Genomic DNA, 3,754 nt, shown 5'->3' on the forward strand with positions numbered 1-3,754 from the left:
TTCTGATCACAACCTGAACTGCCTGAGTAACGCGCCTGAACTTCCCTCTGTACGAACCCGACCTTCGGGCTATCTTCGCAACCGTGGCTTCCCCCGCGAATTATTCTTGTTAGTCGTGTTCTATATGATGTTAATGTAATCTAGAAACGTTTTTTAGCAACTAAATACACGTTTTAAATAGGAATCTCACTCATAGGCGGATTTTGCACTCGGGTCGTGATGAGCTTGCGTTTTTTGCAATTTTACTGCCTGAGTTGTTCGACCTGAACTTCCCCCAGTGCTAGGTTGAACTTCCGCCAACATTGCCCAAATGGGGCTTGCTATATACCGTTGGAAAGCTATGGACACCAGTATCATGACCCAAGTTAAATTTTTGGCATAATGTAAGCGGTTTAAGAGCAGTTTTGAAAACCGTTTTTTCTTCATACAAAAAACATGAATCGTATTTTCGATCGCATTTCTAAACTGTTTATCGGAATGAGGCATATAATATGGCGTTGAAAAGCTACTGCAAAACCGCTCCTTCCACATGTTGAAAGTTTTCCCTAGTTCCCTACGGTTAAAGAGTAATATGGAAAAACGTAAAATTTCGCAAACCGAACAGCCAAGTTCGTATTTTCGATGTCATTTCTAAATGGCTAATCCAATTGAGGCATATGATATGGCATTGGAAAGCATATGAAAATGCGCTACTTTTTCTTGTTGAAAGTTTTTGCTAATTCTGAACGGTTTAAGAGTAATTTAGAAACAGTACAAGTCCTACCGAGTTCGTATTTTCAAGCTCATTTTTTAACCGTGCGTCCGAATGCAGCAAATGATATGGCCTTGGAAAGCTTGAACAAATGCAAAACTTTTTGGTATGTATTGCTTCTCCTAATTCTTTACGGTTTTAAGTCAATTTTGAAAATAGCTAAAAAGGTATTTTCGCCGTAATTTCTACAAACTTTATCGGAATAGTGCAAGTAATATACCGTTGAAAACCTACGGAAAATGCGAAACTTTTTCATGTTGATGACTTTCTGTGATTCCAAGCCGTTTTCAAGTAATTTCAAAAACGGCGAGGTCATTCGTTCTGCCTTTATCGCAAAACAGATTCGTCGAAAATGCATCGCGTGAAGTACTTGAACTTCTGTGGCAGTTCTGTTTGAACTTCACTCTATTTTTTGACGTGATGTTTTTCGCCCGTAATTCTCAAACCACTTATCGTAATTGAGCAAATGATATACCGATGGAAAGCTATTAAAAACACGCAACTTTTTTGTGTTGATGAGTTTTTCATACTCGCAACGGTTCAAAATATATTTTTGAATGCGTAAAACAACGTCGTTTTGCCTGTTTTTTACATGTAAATGAAGATCGGGCGTCTCACACTAGAGATCTCGAACTTCACTGGGAGTAGCACGTGAACTTCTAGCAACAAAATCTTTTAAGCTTTTTGTTTTCTATTCTTATTTTCCTATCTGAAACGCATTTCGTGTAGTAGTTGAACTTCCCGCTGTTTTCATCTTGAACTTCTGTCATGTAATTTCGTTCAACCTCTCTCGCAAGAATTTTTAAACTTCCCCGGACAAAGCACTTGAACTTCTAGCAACAACTTTTTTAGAAGTTATTTTATTTTTGAACTTCTTGTTTCCATTCTTTAATAATGAGATAAATCTGAGTTTTCTATAATCATCAAACTTCTGCATCTTTTTAATTTGGACTTCCTTGTGTTATTTCTTAATTTTTTCTATGAAATTTTGATGCACTCTATTTTTAAAAGTTAAACTTCTTGTTATTTTATTTTTGAACTTCTTGTTTCCATTCTTTATTAACGAGGAAATTTTGAGTTTTTTTATAATCATCGAACTTCTCCATCTTTTTAATATGGACTTCCTGTTTTATTTCTTAATCTTTTTTTATGAAATTTTGAAGCGCTCTATTTTTAAATGTAGAACTTCTTGTTTTTTTATTTTTGAACTTCTTGTTTCCATTCTTTAATAACGAGGAAAATCTGAGTTTTCTATAATCATCTGAATTTCTCCATCTTTTTTAGTTATATCCATTTTAATTTGAATTTCTTCATTTTATTCTTTAGTAACAAGAAAAAAATATGAGTTTTTTAAAAACTTCGAACTTCTCTCTTACTTTAATTTGAACTTTTTAGTTTTATGCTTAGAAAAAATATGGTTTCTAAATAAGCATCAAAAACTTTTCTTAAAATTGAACTTCATGCTTTTATTTTTCTTGAAAACAGAAAGAATTTGACTTTTTCGTGTAAATAGAACTACTCCATTATTTAATTTGAACTTCCTGATTTTATATAGCAAGGAAAATTTAAGTAATTTTTGAAATATCAAACCGCTCTATTTTTGTATTTTGGACTTCTTGCATGTAAATGAATAATGAACTTCTTGCGCAAGCAATTTCGATTTGAGCTTGAAGGAGCACGTGAACTTCTTGCAGCAAACATTTTAGCATTTTATACACACTGAGCCACATAGTCTGCCAGGATGAACTTCCCTGTCTTTCATACTGCTCGCATGGGATGGAGGGCTCGTGGTTCTTGTTTCACCTGCACATCACTCTTCATGTGGTTCACGAAGTAGTCTTCCTGGTAGATGTCACCGAACTGACTGGTAGAAAAAGGAGAGACACAACAAATACATAAGACAAAATTTGTCACCCTCACCTTCTGCTGGGGACTTCTGCTCGCGATGGCCTCGACCTCCCTGGCGCTACGGGGCTGGACTGAGATGGTGTTGGGTCATCATCGGGGAATTGGGACTTGGACGGCGCCTGCACCCCAATCTGGACTGCAACGGGCCACATGGAGTACCCAGGATCTGGATTTTTGCAACTCCCTGGCGCTCTGCTGTGGCTGCATGAACGCTGCTGCCATCCAGCGGTGCCCCTGTTGTTGCTCCTAGAAATCCGTCTCTAGCATTCCGTCTCTAGCATTCTAGTTAACATGTGAACTCCTGTGTCATGACAATGGTGCGGAGATGCAGCCGGGCGAAGGGGAGCTGCATCTCATCTAGGGCCACACCCATGGCATGTGCGAGGTCGTGGCAATCCCAGGGATGCTTGTCGCAATAGCGGATGGGGCAGCGGCATGTGGGGGCTGCCACGAAAGGAAAAGTAATGATGTTAGTAAAGAAAGATAGGATAAATTAAAGCATGTCATTTAGGAAAATAAATGAAAGTTTTCTCTGCATAGTTACTCTAACAAAATCAATTTATTCATTTTCTAGTACCTACTTTTTGTAATGCAGGTCGAGTTTTCAGTAAAGGTGCACAATCATCCCAGAAACAAAGCAGTACCTCAATTCTCTGTAGCTCAAATTCCACAAATCACTAGTCCCCTGTATTTCCAGTGCAAGTGAATATGTTGAACTGAGCCATCAAAAACTCGTTTTTTAACCTGAAAGTGGCGAGGGAAATAAGATAAATGGTTGTATATGAAGTGCAGACATAACTGGACTACTACTGGCTAGTAATTGAGCATATGCCCATGAAGAATTAACAGCTGATCAAACAGCCACATGATCTGGTTTCACTCCTCTGAATGCAAGTGCGCAGTAGTTCAAGATGAACACAGACTGAAGAATAATACATCAGTTCTAACTAACAAGAAGTAATTCACCTACTCATTCTATAGTGGTATCCATGAGTGGATGTTTTAACTGCTCTGCTGGCGATTATGTGACTGTTCGCAGCACTGCATACGCATAATTCTTTTTTAAGAACATATGAAATGAATTATCGAATCAAA

This window comes from Triticum dicoccoides, chromosome 6B (genome assembly GCF_002162155.2).
Source record: "Triticum dicoccoides isolate Atlit2015 ecotype Zavitan chromosome 6B, WEW_v2.0, whole genome shotgun sequence".
Classification (NCBI taxonomy): Eukaryota; Viridiplantae; Streptophyta; class Magnoliopsida; order Poales; family Poaceae; genus Triticum; species Triticum dicoccoides.